General features: G+C 45.1%; 16 non-coding genes across 16 annotated transcripts; all 16 read right to left on the reverse strand.

Moving 5' to 3' along the window:
• Positions 1-1,096: 1,096 nt before the first annotated feature.
• On the reverse strand, positions 1,097-1,287 carry LOC141228984 (U2 spliceosomal RNA). Its single transcript, XR_012295777.1, has one exon. It is a non-coding gene; the product is annotated as a U2 spliceosomal RNA (small nuclear RNA).
• A 1,116-nt stretch (positions 1,288-2,403) lies between these two features.
• LOC141228985 (U2 spliceosomal RNA) lies at positions 2,404-2,594 on the reverse strand. Its single transcript, XR_012295778.1, has one exon. It is a non-coding gene; the product is annotated as a U2 spliceosomal RNA (small nuclear RNA).
• Positions 2,595-3,706: 1,112 nt separating this feature from the next.
• LOC141228986 (U2 spliceosomal RNA) lies at positions 3,707-3,897 on the reverse strand. Its single transcript, XR_012295779.1, has one exon. It is a non-coding gene; the product is annotated as a U2 spliceosomal RNA (small nuclear RNA).
• Positions 3,898-5,012: 1,115 nt separating this feature from the next.
• LOC141228241 (U2 spliceosomal RNA) lies at positions 5,013-5,203 on the reverse strand. Its single transcript, XR_012295159.1, has one exon. It is a non-coding gene; the product is annotated as a U2 spliceosomal RNA (small nuclear RNA).
• Positions 5,204-6,318: 1,115 nt separating this feature from the next.
• On the reverse strand, positions 6,319-6,509 carry LOC141228987 (U2 spliceosomal RNA). Its single transcript, XR_012295780.1, has one exon. It is a non-coding gene; the product is annotated as a U2 spliceosomal RNA (small nuclear RNA).
• A 1,115-nt stretch (positions 6,510-7,624) lies between these two features.
• LOC141228988 (U2 spliceosomal RNA) lies at positions 7,625-7,815 on the reverse strand. Its single transcript, XR_012295781.1, has one exon. It is a non-coding gene; the product is annotated as a U2 spliceosomal RNA (small nuclear RNA).
• Positions 7,816-8,930: 1,115 nt separating this feature from the next.
• Positions 8,931-9,121, reverse strand: LOC141228989 (U2 spliceosomal RNA). Its single transcript, XR_012295782.1, has one exon. It is a non-coding gene; the product is annotated as a U2 spliceosomal RNA (small nuclear RNA).
• Positions 9,122-10,236: 1,115 nt separating this feature from the next.
• On the reverse strand, positions 10,237-10,427 carry LOC141228991 (U2 spliceosomal RNA). The gene has a single exon (XR_012295783.1). It is a non-coding gene; the product is annotated as a U2 spliceosomal RNA (small nuclear RNA).
• A 1,115-nt stretch (positions 10,428-11,542) lies between these two features.
• On the reverse strand, positions 11,543-11,733 carry LOC141228992 (U2 spliceosomal RNA). Its single transcript, XR_012295784.1, has one exon. It is a non-coding gene; the product is annotated as a U2 spliceosomal RNA (small nuclear RNA).
• Positions 11,734-12,848: 1,115 nt separating this feature from the next.
• Positions 12,849-13,039, reverse strand: LOC141228993 (U2 spliceosomal RNA). The gene has a single exon (XR_012295785.1). It is a non-coding gene; the product is annotated as a U2 spliceosomal RNA (small nuclear RNA).
• Positions 13,040-14,154: 1,115 nt separating this feature from the next.
• LOC141228995 (U2 spliceosomal RNA) lies at positions 14,155-14,345 on the reverse strand. Its single transcript, XR_012295787.1, has one exon. It is a non-coding gene; the product is annotated as a U2 spliceosomal RNA (small nuclear RNA).
• Positions 14,346-15,460: 1,115 nt separating this feature from the next.
• On the reverse strand, positions 15,461-15,651 carry LOC141228996 (U2 spliceosomal RNA). Its single transcript, XR_012295788.1, has one exon. It is a non-coding gene; the product is annotated as a U2 spliceosomal RNA (small nuclear RNA).
• Positions 15,652-16,766: 1,115 nt separating this feature from the next.
• LOC141228997 (U2 spliceosomal RNA) lies at positions 16,767-16,957 on the reverse strand. The gene has a single exon (XR_012295789.1). It is a non-coding gene; the product is annotated as a U2 spliceosomal RNA (small nuclear RNA).
• Positions 16,958-18,072: 1,115 nt separating this feature from the next.
• LOC141228998 (U2 spliceosomal RNA) lies at positions 18,073-18,263 on the reverse strand. Its single transcript, XR_012295790.1, has one exon. It is a non-coding gene; the product is annotated as a U2 spliceosomal RNA (small nuclear RNA).
• Positions 18,264-19,378: 1,115 nt separating this feature from the next.
• On the reverse strand, positions 19,379-19,569 carry LOC141228999 (U2 spliceosomal RNA). Its single transcript, XR_012295791.1, has one exon. It is a non-coding gene; the product is annotated as a U2 spliceosomal RNA (small nuclear RNA).
• A 1,115-nt stretch (positions 19,570-20,684) lies between these two features.
• On the reverse strand, positions 20,685-20,875 carry LOC141228005 (U2 spliceosomal RNA). Its single transcript, XR_012294933.1, has one exon. It is a non-coding gene; the product is annotated as a U2 spliceosomal RNA (small nuclear RNA).
• Positions 20,876-21,402: the final 527 nt, after the last annotated feature.

Consider the following 21,402-nt stretch of genomic DNA (forward strand, 5'->3'; position numbering starts at 1 on the left):
CTACGGAGCCACCCAAGGATCCTGAAAAGTCCATTTGTGGAGATGAGCTCCTGGACTCCCGTTAAGAAGACATGTTGTCAACCTCTAGATCCCTTACATGCCTGCACTTTTCGGCTTGCTGCTGCTGCAATCCACGCGTTTTAGATCTGCATAACTCCACCTCTTTAAACACAGCACCTTCACCCCCTGCTGTTCCCACCCGCCTCAACACCGTTGGAAGGGAGGAGAACCAATTAAGGCGGGGGGTGGGGTGGAACGAGCAGCTGTCTACCCTTAGCAGGAGGGCTCCTGATTACATACCTCTCCTGCTGCTGCTGCTGCTGGCTGTCCAGCAGCAGACTGAAGGTGGCTGCTGCTGTGCACAGGTATATAAAGGCTCAGAGCCTATTATGACACGCGCAGCCAGCGTTCCATTGCCACATTCCATCTACTGCAGGCAGGATACCTGGCTGGCTGAATGTCGCTGAGAAGCTCACAGAGACCGCCATAAGCAACAGTTTAACAGAATGCCACAGACTAATCAACCAAACTTTTTGGGTTGGGTTCTCTTTTATAGTCTGCAGGCATTAAATGAAAGAAGTCAGTGTTCCAGCAGAAGGAGACAACGTTTCAGAAAAGGCATTGTAGCAAACCAAAAAATAAATTTTAAGCGCAGCAGAGTAACCAGCGCACATACCTGTTAGCTCAGGTGAGTTTAAAAGGCTGCTGTTGATAACAAGGGCATTTGCTAAATAGATGGTGTGTGTGCAACAATATACTGAAAGGTCAATTATATTGTGCAGCTTATCTCACCACCTGTAGTTATTTAGGTGAAAGCTCCAAAATGCTTGCCTAATATGTCTGTTTATCCAAAAGGAAGTAAAAAGGGAGAGCTAGAAAGATAGCATTGCATCACATTACATGGCAATGCAATGCACAGTTGCTGAAGTTGAACCAAAATGAGCTTGTAATCTGGCTTCTGCAACTTTGAACATGAAAAATCCAATGAGGAGAAGAAAAGCAAAGCCAAAGAGTCCATCCCCAAATACGACAAACAAGCAAAATGAACAAAAAACATTGAATTCAATTCTTTCTGATTTTAGAAACTGCATTAAAGAAGGGGTGCACCGGTCCTGGAGATACTGCAATACCAGGTCAATGCGTGGAGTGGACAGAGCAAGCTCTTTTTCCATCTCCCTGTTCTAAAAATCCATTTAATATATGGTCCCCAGATAGGGGACGTATCAGATATTAAACTGATAAGAACAGATACTACACTTGATCTTAGCCAAAAGGCCGAGAAGCGATAACCAGAATTGGTTTCAAACTACGGAGCCACCCAAGGATCCTGAAAAGTCCATTTGTGGAGATGAGCTCCTGGACTCCCGTTAAGAAGACATGTTGTCAACCTCTAGATCCCTTACATGCCTGCACTTTTCGGCTTTGCTGCTGCTGCAATCCAAGCGTTTTAGATCTGCATAACTCCACCTCTTTAAACACAGCACCTTCACCCCCTGCTGTTCCCACCCGCCTCAACACCGTTGGAAGGGAGGAGAACCAATTAAGGCGGGGGGTGGGGTGGAACGAGCAGCTGTCTACCCTTAGCAGGAGGGCTCCTGATTACATACCTCTCCTGCTGCTGCTGCTGCTGGCTGTCCAGCAACAGACTGAAGGTGGCTGCTGCTGTGCACAGGTATATAAAGGCTCAGAGCCTATTATGACACGCGCAGCCAGCGTTCCATTGCCACATTCCATCTACTGCAGGCAGGATACCTGGCTGGCTGAATGTCGCTGAGAAGCTCACAGAGACCGCCATAAGCAACAGTTTAACAGAATGCCACAGACTAATCAACCAAACTTTTTGGGTTGGGTTCTCTTTTATAGTCTGCAGGCATTAAATGAAAGAAGTCAGTGTTCCAGCAGAAGGAGACAACGTTTCAGAAAAGGCATTGTAGCAAACCAAAAAAGAAATTTTAAGCGCAGCAGAGTAACCAGCGCACATACCTGTTAGCTCAGGTGAGTTTAAAAGGCTGCTGTTGATAACAAGGGCATTTGCTAAATAGATGGTGTGTGTGCAACAATATACTGAAAGGTCAATTATATTGTGCAGCTTATCTCACCACCTGTAGTTATTTAGGTGAAAGCTCCAAAATGCTTGCCTAATATGTCTGTTTATCCAAAAGGAAGTAAAAAGGGAGAGCTAGAAAGATAGCATTGCATCACATTACATGGCAATGCAATGCACAGTTGCGGAGGTTGAACCAAAATGAGCTTGTAATCTGGCTTCTGCAACTTTGAACATGAAAAATCCAATGAGGAGAAGAAAAGCAAAGCCAAAGAGTCCATCCCCAAATCCGACAAACAAGCAAAATGAACAAAAAACATTGAATTCAATTCTTTCTGATTTTAGAAACTGCATTAAAGAAGGGGTGCACCGGTCCTGGAGATACTGCAATACCAGGTCAATGCGTGGAGTGGACAGAGCAAGCTCTTTTTCCATCTCCCTGTTCTAAAAATCCATTTAATATATGGTCCCCAGATAGGGGACGTATCAGATATTAAACTGATAAGAACAGATACTACACTTGATCTTAGCCAAAAGGCCGAGAAGCGATAACCAGAATTGGTTTCAAACTACGGAGCCACCCAAGGATCCTGAAAAGTCCATTTGTGGAGATGAGCTCCTGGACTCCCGTTAAGAAGACATGTTGTCAACCTCTAGATCCCTTACATGCCTGCACTTTTCGGCTTGCTGCTGCTGCAATCCACGCGTTTTAGATCTGCATAACTCCACCTCTTTAAACACAGCACCTTCACCCCCTGCTGTTCCCACCCGCCTCAACACCGTTGGAAGGGAGGAGAACCAATTAAGGCGGGGGGTGGGGTGGAACGAGCAGCTGTCTACCCTTAGCAGGAGGGCTCCTGATTACATACCTCTCCTGCTGCTGCTGCTGGCTGTCCAGCAGCAGACTGAAGGTGGCTGCTGCTGTGCACAGGTATATAAAGGCTCAGAGCCTATTATGACACGCGCAGCCAGCGTTCCATTGCCACATTCCATCTACTGCAGGCAGGATACCTGGCTGGCTGAATGTCGCTGAGAAGCTCACAGAGACCGCCATAAGCAACAGTTTAACAGAATGCCACAGACTAATCAACCAAACTTTTTGGGTTGGGTTCTCTTTTATAGTCTGCAGGCATTAAATGAAAGAAGTCAGTGTTCCAGCAGAAGGAGACAACGTTTCAGAAAAGGCATTGTAGCAAACCAAAAAAGAAATTTTAAGCGCAGCAGAGTAACCAGCGCACATACCTGTTAGCTCAGGTGAGTTTAAAAGGCTGCTGTTGATAACAAGGGCATTTGCTAAATAGATGGTGTGTGTGCAACAATATACTGAAAGGTCAATTATATTGTGCAGCTTATCTCACCACCTGTAGTTATTTAGGTGAAAGCTCCAAAATGCTTGCCTAATATGTCTGTTTATCCAAAAGGAAGTAAAAAGGGAGAGCTAGAAAGATAGCATTGCATCACATTACATGGCAATGCAATGCACAGTTGCTGAAGTTGAACCAAAATGAGCTTGTAATCTGGCTTCTGCAACTTTGAACATGAAAAATCCAATGAGGAGAAGAAAAGCAAAGCCAAAGAGTCCATCCCCAAATCCGACAAACAAGCAAAATGAACAAAAAACATTGAATTCAATTCTTTCTGATTTTAGAAACTGCATTAAAGAAGGGGTGCACCGGTCCTGGAGATACTGCAATACCAGGTCAATGCGTGGAGTGGACAGAGCAAGCTCTTTTTCCATCTCCCTGTTCTAAAAATCCATTTAATATATGGTCCCCAGATAGGGGACGTATCAGATATTAAACTGATAAGAACAGATACTACACTTGATCTTAGCCAAAAGGCCGAGAAGCGATAACCAGAATTGGTTTCAAACTACGGAGCCACCCAAGGATCCTGAAAAGTCCATTTGTGGAGATGAGCTCCTGGACTCCCGTTAAGAAGACATGTTGTCAACCTCTAGATCCCTTACATGCCTGCACTTTTCGGCTTGCTGCTGCTGCAATCCACGCGTTTTAGATCTGCATAACTCCACCTCTTTAAACACAGCACCTTCACCCCCTGCTGTTCCCACCCGCCTCAACACCGTTGGAAGGGAGGAGAACCAATTAAGGCGGGGGGTGGGGTGGAACGAGCAGCTGTCTACCCTTAGCAGGAGGGCTCCTGATTACATACCTCTCCTGCTGCTGCTGCTGCTGGCTGTCCAGCAGCAGACTGAAGGTGGCTGCTGCTGTGCACAGGTATATAAAGGCTCAGAGCCTATTATGACACGCGCAGCCAGCGTTCCATTGCCACATTCCATCTACTGCAGGCAGGATACCTGGCTGGCTGAATGTCGCTGAGAAGCTCACAGAGACCGCCATAAGCAACAGTTTAACAGAATGCCACAGACTAATCAACCAAACTTTTTGGGTTGGGTTCTCTTTTATAGTCTGCAGGCATTAAATGAAAGAAGTCAGTGTTCCAGCAGAAGGAGACAACGTTTCAGAAAAGGCATTGTAGCAAACCAAAAAAGAAATTTTAAGCGCAGCAGAGTAACCAGCGCACATACCTGTTAGCTCAGGTGAGTTTAAAAGGCTGCTGTTGATAACAAGGGCATTTGCTAAATAGATGGTGTGTGTGCAACAATATACTGAAAGGTCAATTATATTGTGCAGCTTATCTCACCACCTGTAGTTATTTAGGTGAAAGCTCCAAAATGCTTGCCTAATATGTCTGTTTATCCAAAAGGAAGTAAAAAGGGAGAGCTAGAAAGATAGCATTGCATCACATTACATGGCAATGCAATGCACAGTTGCTGAAGTTGAACCAAAATGAGCTTGTAATCTGGCTTCTGCAACTTTGAACATGAAAAATCCAATGAGGAGAAGAAAAGCAAAGCCAAAGAGTCCATCCCCAAATCCGACAAACAAGCAAAATGAACAAAAAACATTGAATTCAATTCTTTCTGATTTTAGAAACTGCATTAAAGAAGGGGTGCACCGGTCCTGGAGATACTGCAATACCAGGTCAATGCGTGGAGTGGACAGAGCAAGCTCTTTTTCAATCTCCCTGTTCTAAAAATCCATTTAATATATGGTCCCCAGATAGGGGACGTATCAGATATTAAACTGATAAGAACAGATACTACACTTGATCTTAGCCAAAAGGCCGAGAAGCGATAACCAGAATTGGTTTCAAACTACGGAGCCACCCAAGGATCCTGAAAAGTCCATTTGTGGAGATGAGCTCCTGGACTCCCGTTAAGAAGACATGTTGTCAACCTCTAGATCCCTTACATGCCTGCACTTTTCGGCTTGCTGCTGCTGCAATCCACGCGTTTTAGATCTGCATAACTCCACCTCTTTAAACACAGCACCTTCACCCCCTGCTGTTCCCACCCGCCTCAACACCGTTGGAAGGGAGGAGAAATAATTAAGGCGGGGGGTGGGGTGGAACGAGCAGCTGTCTACCCTTAGCAGGAGGGCTCCTGATTACATACCTCTCCTGCTGCTGCTGCTGCTGGCTGTCCAGCAGCAGACTGAAGGTGGCTGCTGCTGTGCACAGGTATATAAAGGCTCAGAGCCTATTATGACACGCGCAGCCAGCGTTCCATTGCCACATTCCATCTACTGCAGGCAGGATACCTGGCTGGCTGAATGTCGCTGAGAAGCTCACAGAGACCGCCATAAGCAACAGTTTAACAGAATGCCACAGACTAATCAACCAAACTTTTTGGGTTGGGTTCTCTTTTATAGTCTGCAGGCATTAAATGAAAGAAGTCAGTGTTCCAGCAGAAGGAGACAACGTTTCAGAAAAGGCATTGTAGCAAACCAAAAAAGAAATTTTAAGCGCAGCAGAGTAACCAGCGCACATACCTGTTAGCTCAGGTGAGTTTAAAAGGCTGCTGTTGATAACAAGGGCATTTGCTAAATAGATGGTGTGTGTGCAACAATATACTGAAAGGTCAATTATATTGTGCAGCTTATCTCACCACCTGTAGTTATTTAGGTGAAAGCTCCAAAATGCTTGCCTAATATGTCTGTTTATCCAAAAGGAAGTAAAAAGGGAGAGCTAGAAAGATAGCATTGCATCACATTACATGGCAATGCAATGCACAGTTGCTGAAGTTGAACCAAAATGAGCTTGTAATCTGGCTTCTGCAACTTTGAACATGAAAAATCCAATGAGGAGAAGAAAAGCAAAGCCAAAGAGTCCATCCCCAAATCCGACAAACAAGCAAAATGAACAAAAAACATTGAATTCAATTCTTTCTGATTTTAGAAACTGCATTAAAGAAGGGGTGCACCGGTCCTGGAGATACTGCAATACCAGGTCAATGCGTGGAGTGGACAGAGCAAGCTCTTTTTCCATCTCCCTGTTCTAAAAATCCATTTAATATATGGTCCCCAGATAGGGGACGTATCAGATATTAAACTGATAAGAACAGATACTACACTTGATCTTAGCCAAAAGGCCGAGAAGCGATAACCAGAATTGGTTTCAAACTACGGAGCCACCCAAGGATCCTGAAAAGTCCATTTGTGGAGATGAGCTCCTGGACTCCCGTTAAGAAGACATGTTGTCAACCTCTAGATCCCTTACATGCCTGCACTTTTCGGCTTGCTGCTGCTGCAATCCACGCGTTTTAGATCTGCATAACTCCACCTCTTTAAACACAGCACCTTCACCCCCTGCTGTTCCCACCCGCCTCAACACCGTTGGAAGGGAGGAGAACCAATTAAGGCGGGGGGTGGGGTGGAACGAGCAGCTGTCTACCCTTAGCAGGAGGGCTCCTGATTACATACCTCTCCTGCTGCTGCTGCTGCTGGCTGTCCAGCAGCAGACTGAAGGTGGCTGCTGCTGTGCACAGGTATATAAAGGCTCAGAGCCTATTATGACACGCGCAGCCAGCGTTCCATTGCCACATTCCATCTACTGCAGGCAGGATACCTGGCTGGCTGAATGTCGCTGAGAAGCTCACAGAGACCGCCATAAGCAACAGTTTAACAGAATGCCACAGACTAATCAACCAAACTTTTTGGGTTGGGTTCTCTTTTATAGTCTGCAGGCATTAAATGAAAGAAGTCAGTGTTCCAGCAGAAGGAGACAACGTTTCAGAAAAGGCATTGTAGCAAACCAAAAAAGAAATTTTAAGCGCAGCAGAGTAACCAGCGCACATACCTGTTAGCTCAAGTGAGTTTAAAAGGCTGCTGTTGATAACAAGGGCATTTGCTAAATAGATGGTGTGTGTGCAACAATATACTGAAAGGTCAATTATATTGTGCAGCTTATCTCACCACCTGTAGTTATTTAGGTGAAAGCTCCAAAATGCTTGAATAATATGTCTGTTTATCCAAAAGGAAGTAAAAAGGGAGAGCTAGAAAGATAGCATTGCATCACATTACATGGCAATGCAATGCACAGTTGCTGAAGTTGAACCAAAATGAGCTTGTAATCTGCCTTCTGCAACTTTGAACATGAAAAATCCAATGAGGAGAAGAAAAGCAAAGCCAAAGAGTCCATCCCCAAATCCGACAAACAAGCAAAATGAACAAAAAACATTGAATTCAATTCTTTCTGATTTTAGAAACTGCATTAAAGAAGGGGTGCACCGGTCCTGGAGATACTGCAATACCAGGTCAATGCGTGGAGTGGACAGAGCAAGCTCTTTTTCCATCTCCCTGTTCTAAAAATCCATTTAATATATGGTCCCCAGATAGGGGACGTATCAGATATTAAACTGATAAGAACAGATACTACACTTGATCTTAGCCAAAAGGCCGAGAAGCGATAACCAGAATTAGTTTCAAACTACGGAGCCACCCAAGGATCCTGAAAAGTCCATTTGTGGAGATGAGCTCCTGGACTCCCGTTAAGAAGACATGTTGTCAACCTCTAGATCCCTTACATGCCTGCACTTTTCGGCTTGCTGCTGCTGCAATCCACGCGTTTTAGATCTGCATAACTCCACCTCTTTAAACACAGCACCTTCACCCCCTGCTGTTCCCACCCGCCTCAACACCGTTGGAAGGGAGGAGAACCAATTAAGGCGGGGGGTGGGGTGGAACGAGCAGCTGTCTACCCTTAGCAGGAGGGCTCCTGATTACATACCTCTCCTGCTGCTGCTGCTGCTGGCTGTCCAGCAGCAGACTGAAGGTGGCTGCTGCTGTGCACAGGTATATAAAGGCTCAGAGCCTATTATGACACGCGCAGCCAGCGTTCCATTGCCACATTCCATCTACTGCAGGCAGGATACCTGGCTGGCTGAATGTCGCTGAGAAGCTCACAGAGACCGCCATAAGCAACAGTTTAACAGAATGCCACAGACTAATCAACCAAACTTTTTGGGTTGGGTTCCCTTTTATAGTCTGCAGGCATTAAATGAAAGAAGTCAGTGTTCCAGCAGAAGGAGACAACGTTTCAGAAAAGGCATTGTAGCAAACCAAAAAAGAAATTTTAAGCGCAGCAGAGTAACCAGCGCACATACCTGTTAGCTCAGGTGAGTTTAAAAGGCTGCTGTTGATAACAAGGGCATTTGCTAAATAGATGGTGTGTGTGCAACAATATACTGAAAGGTCAATTATATTGTGCAGCTTATCTCACCACCTGTAGTTATTTAGGTGAAAGCTCCAAAATGCTTGCCTAATATGTCTGTTTATCCAAAAGGAAGTAAAAAGGGAGAGCTAGAAAGATAGCATTGCATCACATTACATGGCAATGCAATGCACAGTTGCTGAAGTTGAACCAAAATGAGCTTGTAATCTGGCTTCTGCAACTTTGAACATGAAAAATCCAATGAGGAGAAGAAAAGCAAAGCCAAAGAGTCCATCCCCAAATCCGACAAACAAGCAAAATGAACAAAAAACATTGAATTCAATTCTTTCTGATTTTTGAAACTGCATTAAAGAAGGGGTGCACCGGTCCTGGAGATACTGCAATACCAGGTCAATGCGTGGAGTGGACAGAGCAAGCTCTTTTTCCATCTCCCTGTTCTAAAAATCCATTTAATATATGGTCCCCAGATAGGGGACGTATCAGATATTAAACTGATAAGAACAGATACTACACTTGATCTTAGCCAAAAGGCCGAGAAGCGATAACCAGAATTGGTTTCAAACTACGGAGCCACCCAAGGATCCTGAAAAGTCCATTTGTGGAGATGAGCTCCTGGACTCCCGTTAAGAAGACATGTTGTCAACCTCTAGATCCCTTACATGCCTGCACTTTTCGGCTTGCTGCTGCTGCAATCCACGCGTTTTAGATCTGCATAACTCCACCTCTTTAAACACAGCACCTTCACCCCCTGCTGTTCCCACCCGCCTCAACACCGTTGGAAGGGAGGAGAACCAATTAAGGCGGGGGGTGGGGTGGAACGAGCAGCTGTCTACCCTTAGCAGGAGGGCTCCTGATTACATACCTCTCCTGCTGCTGCTGCTGCTGGCTGTCCAGCAGCAGACTGAAGGTGGCTGCTGCTGTGCACAGGTATATAAAGGCTCAGAGCCTATTATGACACGCGCAGCCAGCGTTCCATTGCCACATTCCATCTACTGCAGGCAGGATACCTGGCTGGCTGAATGTCGCTGAGAAGCTCACAGAGACCGCCATAAGCAACAGTTTAACAGAATGCCACAGACTAATCAACCAAACTTTTTGGGTTGGGTTCTCTTTTATAGTCTGCAGGCATTAAATGAAAGAAGTCAGTGTTCCAGCAGAAGGAGACAACGTTTCAGAAAAGGCATTGTAGCAAACCAAAAAAGAAATTTTAAGCGCAGCAGAGTAACCAGCGCACATACCTGTTAGCTCAGGTGAGTTTAAAAGGCTGCTGTTGATAACAAGGGCATTTGCTAAATAGATGGTGTGTGTGCAACAATATACTGAAAGGTCAATTATATTGTGCAGCTTATCTCACCACCTGTAGTTATTTAGGTGAAAGCTCCAAAATGCTTGCCTAATATGTCTGTTTATCCAAAAGGAAGTAAAAAGGGAGAGCTAGAAAGATAGCATTGCATCACATTACATGGCAATGCAATGCACAGTTGCTGAAGTTGATCCAAAATGAGCTTGTAATCTGGCTTCTGCAACTTTGAACATGAAAAATCCAATGAGGAGAAGAAAAGCAAAGCCAAAGAGTCCATCCCCAAATCCGACAAACAAGCAAAATGAACAAAAAACATTGAATTCAATTCTTTCTGATTTTAGAAACTGCATTAAAGAAGGGGTGCACCGGTCCTGGAGATACTGCAATACCAGGTCAATGCGTGGAGTGGACAGAGCAAGCTCTTTTTCCATCTCCCTGTTCTAAAAATCCATTTAATATATGGTCCCCAGATAGGGGACGTATCAGATATTAAACTGATAAGAACAGATACTACACTTGATCTTAGCCAAAAGGCCGAGAAGCGATAACCAGAATTGGTTTCAAACTACGGAGCCACCCAAGGATCCTGAAAAGTCCATTTGTGGAGATGAGCTCCTGGACTCCCGTTAAGAAGACATGTTGTCAACCTCTAGATCCCTTACATGCCTGCACTTTTCGGCTTGCTGCTGCTGCAATCCACGCGTTTTAGATCTGCATAACTCCACCTCTTTAAACACAGCACCTTCACCCCCTGCTGTTCCCACCCGCCTCAACACCGTTGGAAGGGAGGAGAACCAATTAAGGCGGGGGGTGGGGTGGAACGAGCAGCTGTCTACCCTTAGCAGGAGGGCTCCTGATTACATACCTCTCCTGCTGCTGCTGCTGCTGGCTGTCCAGCAGCAGACTGAAGGTGGCTGCTGCTGTGCACAGGTATATAAAGGCTCAGAGCCTATTATGACACGCGCAGCCAGCGTTCCATTGCCACATTCCATCTACTGCAGGCAGGATACCTGGCTGGCTGAATGTCGCTGAGAAGCTCACAGAGACCGCCATAAGCAACAGTTTAACAGAATGCCACAGACTAATCAACCAAACTTTTTGGGTTGGGTTCTCTTTTATAGTCTGCAGGCATTAAATGAAAGAAGTCAGTGTTCCAGCAGAAGGAGACAACGTTTCAGAAAAGGCATTGTAGCAAACCAAAAAAGAAATTTTAAGCGCAGCAGAGTAACCAGCGCACATACCTGTTAGCTCAGGTGAGTTTAAAAGGCTGCTGTTGATAACAAGGGCATTTGCTAAATAGATGGTGTGTGTGCAACAATATTCTGAAAATTCAATTATATTGTGCAGCTTATCTCACCACCTGTAGTTATTTAGGTGAAAGCTCCATAATGCTTGCCTAATATGTCTGTTTATCCAAAAGGAAGTAAAAAGGGAGAGCTAGAAAGATAGCATTGCATCACATTACATGGCAATGCAATGCACAGTTGCTGAAGTTGAACCAAAATGAGCTTGTAATCTGGCTTCTGCAACTTTGAACATGAAAAATCCAATGAGGAGAAGAAAAGCAAAGCCAAAGAGTCCATCCCCAAATCCGACAAACAAGCAAAATGAACAAAAAACATTGAATTCAATTCTTTCTGATTTTAGAAACTGCATTAAAGAAGGGGTGCACCGGTCCTGGAGATACTGCAATACCAGGTCAATGCGTGGAGTGGACAGAGCAAGCTCTTTTTCCATCTCCCTGTTCTAAAAATCCATTTAATATATGGTCCCCAGATAGGGGACGTATCAGATATTAAACTGATAAGAACAGATACTACACTTGATCTTAGCCAAAAGGCCGAGAAGCGATAACCAGAATTGGTTTCAAACTACGGAGCCACCCAAGGATCCTGAAAAGTCCATTTGTGGAGATGAGCTCCTGGACTCCCGTTAAGAAGACATGTTGTCAACCTCTAGATCCCTTACATGCCTGCACTTTTCGGCTTGCTGCTGCTGCAATCCACGCGTTTTAGATCTGCATAACTCCACCTCTTTAAACACAGCACCTTCACCCCCTGCTGTTCCCACCCGCCTCAACACCGTTGGAAGGGAGGAGAACCAATTAAGGCGGGGGGTGGGGTGGAACGAGCAGCTGTCTACCCTTAGCAGGAGGGCTCCTGATTACATACCTCTCCTGCTGCTGCTGCTGCTGGCTGTCCAGCAGCAGACTGAAGGTGGCTGCTGCTGTGCACAGGTATATAAAGGCTCAGAGCCTATTATGACACGCGCAGCCAGCGTTCCATTGCCACATTCCATCTACTGCAGGCAGGATACCTGGCTGGCTGAATGTCGCTGAGAAGCTCACAGAGACCGCCATAAGCAACAGTTTAACAGAATGCCACAGACTAATCAACCAAACTTTTTGGGTTGGGTTCTCTTTTATAGTCTGCAGGCATTAAATGAAAGAAGTCAGTGTTCCAGCAGAAGGAGACAACGTTTCAGAAAAGGCATTGTAGCAAACCAAAAAAGAAATTTAAAGCGCAGCAGAGTAACCAGCGCACATACCTGTTAGCTCAGGTGAGTTTAAAAGGCTGCTGTTGATAACAAGGGCATTTGCTAAATAGATGGTGTGTGTGCAACAATATACTGAAAGGTCAATTATATTGTGCAGCTTATCTCACCACCTGTAGTTATTTAGGTGAAAGCTCCAAAATGCTTGCCTAATATGTCTGTTTATCCAAAAGGAAGTAAAAAGGGAGAGCTAGAAAGATAGCATTGCATCACATTACATGGCAATGCAATGCACAGTTGCTGAAGTTGAACCAAAATGAGCTTGTAATCTGGCTTCTGCAACTTTGAACATGAAAAATCCAATGAGGAGAAGAAAAGCAAAGCCAAAGAGTCCATCCCCAAATCCGACAAACAAGCAAAATGAACAAAAAACATTGAATTCAATTCTTTCTGATTTTAGAAACTGCATTAAAGAAGGGGTGCACCGGTCCTGGAGATACTGCAATACCAGGTCAATGCGTGGAGTGGACAGAGCAAGCTCTTTTTCCATCTCCCTGTTCTAAAAATCCATTTAATATATGGTCCCCAGATAGGGGACGTATCAGATATTAAACTGATAAGAACAGATACTACACTTGATCTTAGCCAAAAGGCCGAGAAGCGATAACCAGAATTGGTTTCAAACTACGGAGCCACCCAAGGATCCTGAAAAGTCCATTTGTGGAGATGAGCTCCTGGACTCCCGTTAAGAAGACATGTTGTCAACCTCTAGATCCCTTACATGCCTGCACTTTTCGGCTTGCTGCTGCTGCAATCCACGCGTTTTAGATCTGCATAACTCCACCTCTTTAAACACAGCACCTTCACCCCCTGCTGTTCCCACCCGCCTCAACACCGTTGGAAGGGAGGAGAACCAATTAAGGCGGGGGGTGGGGTGGAACGAGCAGCTGTCTACCCTTAGCAGGAGGGCTCCTGATTACATACCTCTCCTGCTGCTGCTGCTGCTGGCTGTCCAGCAGCAGACTGAAGGTGGCTGCTGCTGTGCACAGGTATATAAAGGCTCAGAGCCTATTATGACACGCGCAGCCAGCGTTCCATTGCCACATTCCATCTACTGCAGGCAGGATACCTGGCTGGCTGAATGTCGCTGAGAAGCTCACAGAGACCGCCATAAGCAACAGTTTAACAGAATGCCACAGACTAATCAACCAAACTTTTTGGGTTGGGTTCTCTTTTATAGTCTGCAGGCATTAAATGAAAGAAGTCAGTGTTCCAGCAGAAGGAGACAACGTTTCAGAAAAGGCATTGTAGCAAACCAAAAAAGAAATTTAAAGCGCAGCAGAGTAACCAGCGCACATACCTGTTAGCTCAGGTGAGTTTAAAAGGCTGCTGTTGATAACAAGGGCATTTGCTAAATAGATGGTGTGTGTGCAACAATATACTGAAAGGTCAATTATATTGTGCAGCTTATCTCACCACCTGTAGTTATTTAGGTGAAAGCTCCAAAATGCTTGCCTAATATGTCTGTTTATCCAAAAGGAAGTAAAAAGGGAGAGCTAGAAAGATAGCATTGCATCACATTACATGGCAATGCAATGCACAGTTGCTGAAGTTGAACCAAAATGAGCTTGTAATCTGGCTTCTGCAACTTTGAACATGAAAAATCCAATGAGGAGAAGAAAAGCAAAGCCAAAGAGTCCATCCCCAAATCCGACAAACAAGCAAAATGAACAAAAAACATTGAATTCAATTCTTTCTGATTTTAGAAACTGCATTAAAGAAGGGGTGCACCGGTCCTGGAGATACTGCAATACCAGGTCAATGCGTGGAGTGGACAGAGCAAGCTCTTTTTCCATCTCCCTGTTCTAAAAATCCATTTAATATATGGTCCCCAGATAGGGGACGTATCAGATATTAAACTGATAAGAACAGATACTACACTTGATCTTAGCCAAAAGGCCGAGAAGCGATAACCAGAATTGGTTTCAAACTACGGAGCCACCCAAGGATCCTGAAAAGTCCATTTGTGGAGATGAGCTCCTGGACTCCCGTTAAGAAGACATGTTGTCAACCTCTAGATCCCTTACATGCCTGCACTTTTCGGCTTGCTGCTGCTGCAATCCACGCGTTTTAGATCTGCATAACTCCACCTCTTTAAACACATCACCTTCACCCCCTGCTGTTCCCACCCGCCTCAACACCGTTGGAAGGGAGGAGAACCAATTAAGGCGGGGGGTGGGGTGGAACGAGCAGCTGTCTACCCTTAGCAGGAGGGCTCCTGATTACATACCTCTCCTGCTGCTGCTGCTGCTGGCTGTCCAGCAGCAGACTGAAGGTGGCTGCTGCTGTGCACAGGTATATAAAGGCTCAGAGCCTATTATGACACGCGCAGCCAGCGTTCCATTGCCACATTCCATCTACTGCAGGCAGGATACCTGGCTGGCTGAATGTCGCTGAGAAGCTCACAGAGACCGCCATAAGCAACAGTTTAACAGAATGCCACAGACTAATCAACCAAACTTTTTGGGTTGGGTTCTCTTTTATAGTCTGCAGGCATTAAATGAAAGAAGTCAGTGTTCCAGCAGAAGGAGACAACGTTTCAGAAAAGGCATTGTAGCAAACCAAAAAAGAAATTTTAAGCGCAGCAGAGTAACCAGCGCACATACCTGTTAGCTCAGGTGAGTTTAAAAGGCTGCTGTTGATAACAAGGGCATTTGCTAAATAGATGGTGTGTGTGCAACAATATTCTGAAAATTCAATTATATTGTGCAGCTTATCTCACCACCTGTAGTTATTTAGGTGAAAGCTCCATAATGCTTGCCTAATATGTCTGTTTATCCAAAAGGAAGTAAAAAGGGAGAGCTAGAAAGATAGCATTGCATCACATTACATGGCAATGCAATGCACAGTTGCTGAAGTTGAACCAAAATGAGCTTGTAATCTGGCTTCTGCAACTTTGAACATGAAAAATCCAATGAGGAGAAGAAAAGCAAAGCCAAAGAGTCCATCCCCAAATCCGACAAACAAGCAAAATGAACAAAAAACATTGAATTCAATTCTTTCTGATTTTAGAAACTGCATTAAAGAAGGGGTGCACCGGTCCTGGAGATACTGCAATACCAGGTCAATGCGTGGAGTGGACAGAGCAAGCTCTTTTTCCATCTCCCTGTTCTAAAAATCCATTTAATATATGGTCCCCAGATAGGGGACGTATCAGATATTAAACTGATAAGAACAGATACTACACTTGATCTTAGCCAAAAGGCCGAGAAGCGATAACCAGAATTGGTTTCAAACTACGGAGCCACCCAAGGATCCTGAAAAGTCCATTTGTGGAGATGAGCTCCTGGACTCCCGTTAAGAAGACATGTTGTCAACCTCTAGATCCCTTACATGCCTGCACTTTTCGGCTTGCTGCTGCTGCAATCCACGCGTTTTAGATCTGCATAACTCCACCTCTTTAAACACAGCACCTTCACCCCCTGCTGTTCCCACCCGCCTCAACACCGTTGGAAGGGAGGAGAACCAATTAAGGCGGGGGGTGGGGTGGAACGAGCAGCTGTCTACCCTTAGCAGGAGGGCTCCTGATTACATACCTCTCCTGCTGCTGCTGCTGCTGGCTGTCCAGCAGCAGACTGAAGGTGGCTGCTGCTGTGCACAGGTATATAAAGGCTCAGAGCCTATTATGACACGCGCAGCCAGCGTTCCATTGCCACATTCCATCTACTGCAGGCAGGATACCTGGCTGGCTGAATGTCGCTGAGAAGCTCACAGAGACCGCCATAAGCAACAGTTTAACAGAATGCCACAGACTAATCAACCAAACTTTTTGGGTTGGGTTCTCTTTTATAGTCTGCAGGCATTAAATGAAAGAAGTCAGTGTTCCAGCAGAAGGAGACAACGTTTCAGAAAAGGCATTGTAGCAAACCAAAAAAGAAATTTTAAGCGCAGCAGAGTAACCAGCGCACATACCTGTTAGCTCAGGTGAGTTTAAAAGGCTGCTGTTGATAACAATGGCATTTGCTAAATAGATGGTGTGTGTGCAACAATATACTGAAAGGTCAATTATATTGTGCAGCTTATCTCACCACCTGTAGTTATTTAGGTGAAAGCTCCAAAATGCTTGCCTAATATGTCTGTTTATCCAAAAGGAAGTAAAAAGGGAGAGCTAGAAAGATAGCATTGCATCACATTACATGGCAATGCAATGCACAGTTGCTGAAGTTGAACCAAAATGAGCTTGTAATCTGGCTTCTGCAACTTTGAACATGAAAAATCCAATGAGGAGAAGAAAAGCAAAGCCAAAGAGTCCATCCCCAAATCCGACAAACAAGCAAAATGAACAAAAAACATTGAATTCAATTCTTTCTGATTTTAGAAACTGCATTAAAGAAGGGGTGCACCGGTCCTGGAGATACTGCAATACCAGGTCAATGCGTGGAGTGGACAGAGCAAGCTCTTTTTCCATCTCCCTGTTCTAAAAATCCATTTAATATATGGTCCCCAGATAGGGGACGTATCAGATATTAAACTGATAAGAACAGATACTACACTTGATCTTAGCCAAAAGGCCGAGAAGCGATAACCAGAATTGGTTTCAAACTACGGAGCCACCCAAGGATCCTGAAAAGTCCATTTGTGGAGATGAGCTCCTGGACTCCCGTTAAGAAGACATGTTGTCAACCTCTAGATCCCTTACATGCCTGCACTTTTCGGCTTGCTGCTGCTGCAATCCACGCGTTTTAGATCTGCATAACTCCACCTCTTTAAACACATCACCTTCACCCCCTGCTGTTCCCACCCGCCTCAACACCGTTGGAAGGGAGGAGAACCAATTAAGGCGGGGGGTGGGGTGGAACGAGCAGCTGTCTACCCTTAGCAGGAGGGCTCCTGATTACATACCTCTCCTGCTGCTGCTGCTGCTGGCTGTCCAGCAGCAGACTGAAGGTGGCTGCTGCTGTGCACAGGTATATAAAGGCTCAGAGCCTATTATGACACGCGCAGCCAGCGTTCCATTGCCACATTCCATCTACTGCAGGCAGGATACCTGGCTGGCTGAATGTCGCTGAGAAGCTCACAGAGACCGCCATAAGCAACAGTTTAACAGAATGCCACAGACTAATCAACCAAACTTTTTGGGTTGGGTTCTCTTTTATAGTCTGCAGGCATTAAATGAAAGAAGTCAGTGTTCCAGCAGAAGGAGACAACGTTTCAGAAAAGGCATTGTAGCAAACCAAAAAAGAAATTTTAAGCGCAGCAGAGTAACCAGCGCACATACCTGTTAGCTCAGGTGAGTTTAAAAGGCTGCTGTTGATAACAAGGGCATTTGCTAAATAGATGGTGTGTGTGCAACAATATACTGAAAGGTCAATTATATTGTGCAGCTTATCTCACCACCTGTAGTTATTTAGGTGAAAGCTCCAAAATGCTTGCCTAATATGTCTGTTTATCCAAAAGGAAGTAAAAAGGGAGAGCTAGAAAGATAGCATTGCATCACATTACATGGCAATGCAATGCACAGTTGCTGAAGTTGAACCAAAATGAGCTTGTAATCTGGCTTCTGCAACTTTGAACATGAAAAATCCAATGAGGAGAAGAAAAGCAAAGCCAAAGAGTCCATCCCCAAATCCGACAAACAAGCAAAATGAACAAAAAACATTGAATTCAATTCTTTCTGATTTTAGAAACTGCATTAAAGAAGGGGTGCACCGGTCCTGGAGATACTGCAATACCAGGTCAATGCGTGGAGTGGACAGAGCAAGCTCTTTTTCCATCTCCCTGTTCTAAAAATCCATTTAATATATGGTCCCCAGATAGGGGACGTATCAGATATTAAACTGATAAGAACAGATACTACACTTGATCTTAGCCAAAAGGCCGAGAAGCGATAACCAGAATTGGTTTCAAACTACGGAGCCACCCAAGGATCCTGAAAAGTCCATTTGTGGAGATGAGCTCCTGGACTCCCGTTAAGAAGACATGTTGTCAACCTCTAGATCCCTTACATGCCTGCACTTTTCGGCTTGCTGCTGCTGCAATCCACGCGTTTTAGATCTGCATAACTCCACCTCTTTAAACACAGCACCTTCACCCCCTGCTGTTCCCACCCGCCTCAACACCGTTGGAAGGGAGGAGAACCAATTAAGGCGGGGGGTGGGGTGGAACGAGCAGCTGTCTACCCTTAGCAGGAGGGCTCCTGATTACATACCTCTCCTGCTGCTGCTGCTGCTGGCTGTCCAGCAGCAGACTGAAGGTGGCTGCTGCTGTGCACAGGTATATAAAGGCTCAGAGCCTATTATGACACGCGCAGCCAGCGTTCCATTGCCACATTCCATCTACTGCAGGCAGGATACCTGGCTGGCTGAATGTCGCTGAGAAGCTCACAGAGACCGCCATAAGCAACAGTTTAACAGAATGCCACAGACTAATCAACCAAACTTTTTGGGTTGGGTTCTCTTTTATAGTCTGCAGGCATTAAATGAAAGAAGTCAGTGTTCCAGCAGAAGGAGACAACGTTTCAGAAAAGGCATTGTAGCAAACCAAAAAAGAAATTTTAAGCGCAGCAGAGTAACCAGCGCACATACCTGTTAGCTCAGGTGAGTTTAAAAGGCTGCTGTTGATAACAAGGGCATTTGCTAAATAGATGGTGTGTGTGCAACAATATACTGAAAGGTCAATTATATTGTGCAGCTTATCTCACCACCTGTAGTTATTTAGGTGAAAGCTCCAAAATGCTTGCCTAATATGTCTGTTTATCCAAAAGGAAGTAAAAAGGGAGAGCTAGAAAGATAGCATTGCATCACATTACATGGCAATGCAATGCACAGTTGCTGAAGTTGAACCAAAATGAGCTTGTAATCTGGCTTCTGCAACTTTGAACATGAAAAATCCAATGAGGAGAAGAAAAGCAAAGCCAAAGAGTCCATCCCAAAATCCGACAAACAAGCAAAATGAACAAAAAACATTGAATTCAATTCTTTCTGATTTTAGAAACTGCATTAAAGAAGGGGTGCACCGGTCCTGGAGATACTGCAATACCAGGTCAATGCGTGGAGTGGACAGAGCAAGCTCTTTTTCCATCTCCCTGTTCTAAAAATCCATTTAATATATGGTCCCCAGATAGGGGACGTATCAGATATTAAACTGATAAGAACAGATACTACACTTGATCTTAGCCAAAAGGCCGAGAAGCGATAACCAGAATTGGTTTCAAACTACGGAGCCACCCAAGGATCCTGAAAAGTCCATTTGTGGAGATGAGCTCCTGGACTCCCGTTAAGAAGACATGTTGTCAACCTCTAGATCCCTTACATGCCTGCACTTTTCGGCTTGCTGCTGCTGCAATCCACGCGTTTTAGATCTGCATAACTCCACCTCTTTAAACACATCACCTTCACCCCCTGCTGTTCCCACCCGCCTCAACACCGTTGGAAGGGAGGAGAACCAATTAAGGCGGGGGGTGGGGTGGAACGAGCAGCTGTCTACCCTTAGCAGGAGGGCTCCTGATTACATACCTCTCCTGCTGCTGCTGCTGCTGGCTGTCCAGCAGCAGACTGAAGGTGGCTGCTGCTGTGCACAGGTATATAAAGGCTCAGAGCCTATTATGACACGCGCAGCCAGCGTTCCATTGCCACATTCCATCTACTGCAGGCAGGATACCTGGCTGGCTGAATGTCGCTGAGAAGCTCACAGAGACCGCCATAAGCAACAGTTTAACAGAATGCCACAGACTAATCAACCAAACTTTTTGGGTTGGGTTCTCTTTTATAGTCTGCAGGCATTAAATGAAAGAAGTCAGTGTTCCAGCAGAAGGAGACAACGTTTCAGAAAAGGCATTGTAGCAAACCAAAAAAGAAATTTTAAGCGCAGCAGAGTAACCAGCGCACATACCTGTTAGCTCAGGTGAGTTTAAAAGGCTGCTGTTGATAACAAGGGCATTTGCTAAATAGATGGTGTGTGTGCAACAATATACTGAAAGGTCAATTATATTGTGCAGCTTATCTCACCACCTGTAGTTATTTAGGTGAAAGCTCCAAAATGCTTGCCTAATATGTCTGTTTATCCAAAAGGAAGTAAAAAGGGAGAGCTAGAAAGATAGCATTGCATCACATTACATGGCAATGCAATGCACAGTTGCTGAAGTTGAACCAAAATGAGCTTGTAATCTGGCTTCTGCAACTTTGAACATGAAAAATCCAATGAGGAGAAGAAAAGCAAAGCCAAAGAGTCCATCCCCAAATCCGACAAACAAGCAAAATGAACAAAAAACATTGAATTCAATTCTTTCTGATTTTAGAAACTGCATTAAAGAAGGGGTGCACCGGTCCTGGAGATACTGCAATACCAGGTCAATGCGTGGAGTGGACAGAGCAAGCTCTTTTTCCATCTCCCTGTTCTAAAAATCCATTTAATATATGGTCCCCAGATAGGGGACGTATCAGATATTAAACTGATAAGAACAGATACTACACTTGATCTTAGCCAAAAGGCCGAGAAGCGATAACCAGAATTGGTTTCAAACTACGGAGCCACCCAAGGATCCTGAAAAGTCCATTTGTGGAGATGAGCTCCTGGACTCCCGTTAAGAAGACATGTTGTCAACCTCTAGATCCCTTACATGCCTGCACTTTTCGGCTTGCTGCTGCTGCAATCCACGCGTTTTAGATCTGCATAACTCCACCTCTTTAAACACAGCACCTTCACCCCCTGCTGTTCCCACCCGCCTCAACACCGTTGGAAGGGAGGAGAACCAATTAAGGCGGGGGGTGGGGTGGAAGGAGCAGCTGTCTACCCTTAGCAGGAGGGCTCCTGATTACATACCTCTCCTGCTGCTGCTGCTGCTGGCTGTCCAGCAGCAGACTGAAGGTGGCTGCTGCTGTGCACAGGTATATAAAGGCTCAGAGCCTATTATGACACGCGCAGCCAGCGTTCCATTGCCACATTCCATCTACTGCAGGCAGGATACCTGGCTGGCTGAATGTCGCTGAGAAGCTCACAGAGACCGCCATAAGCAACAGTTTAACAGAAT

This window comes from Phyllobates terribilis, unplaced genomic scaffold (genome assembly GCF_046119375.1).
Source record: "Phyllobates terribilis strain yellow unplaced genomic scaffold, ASM4611937v1 Scaffold_437__1_contigs__length_1545540, whole genome shotgun sequence".
Taxonomy (NCBI): Eukaryota; Metazoa; Chordata; class Amphibia; order Anura; family Dendrobatidae; genus Phyllobates; species Phyllobates terribilis.